Source organism: Pteropus vampyrus, unplaced genomic scaffold (genome assembly GCF_000151845.1).
Source record: "Pteropus vampyrus isolate Shadow unplaced genomic scaffold, Pvam_2.0 Scaffold139, whole genome shotgun sequence".
Lineage (NCBI taxonomy): Eukaryota > Metazoa > Chordata > Mammalia > Chiroptera > Pteropodidae > Pteropus > Pteropus vampyrus.
In genome coordinates, this window is record NW_011888920.1 from 694,481 (window position 1) to 695,188 (window position 708).

A 708-nucleotide genomic window follows, 5' to 3' on the forward strand; every position below is an offset into this window, starting at 1 on the left:
AAAATATTCAGTTTTTCATTTAGTATTATGATAGTTGTAGGCTTTTCATAAATGTACTTTATCATGTTGAAGAAACCCTCTTCTATTGGTTAAGATTATGTTGTTTAATTTCCACATAATTGTGAATTTCCTAGTTTTCCTTTTGTCACTAATTTCTAACTTTATTATATTGTGGCTAGAAAAGATAATTTGCATGATTCATGATTCAAATATATATATATATATATATTTTTTAGGTGAAGCAACCTTTGTTTGACCTCATAGATTTCAAGGACCTTGTCCGCTTACAATCCCTTATTTTTAATTTTTATGCCTGCCGCACCTGGTTTACCTAGGTGGTCTCCCATCCAAGTACTCACCAGGCCCGACTCTGCTTAGCTTCCGAGATCAGATGGGATCGGGCTTGTTCAAGGTGGCATGGCCGTAGACTCAAGTATTTTTAAATTTATTGAAACTTGTTTTGTGGTATAACATATGATCTAATCTGGTGACTGTACCATGTGCACTTGAGATAAATGTGTATATTGTTGTTTTTTACTGACCTGTTCCATATACGGTCAATTTCCATTATTCATGGATTCTATATTTCCCAACTAGCCTACTCACTAAAATTTGCAATCCTGAAACCAATACTCATGATGCTCTTGCAGTCATTTGTGGATATACACATGCTGAGAAAAGGGAAAGATGTATTGCTTGAGGTGCACA

The 708-nt window shown here is 34.6% G+C and overlaps 1 pseudogene; it reads right to left on the minus strand.

The window, feature by feature from the left end:
- Window positions 1–310: 310 nt before the first annotated feature.
- LOC111744701 lies at window positions 311–429 on the minus strand (annotated as a pseudogene).
- Window positions 430–708: the final 279 nt, after the last annotated feature.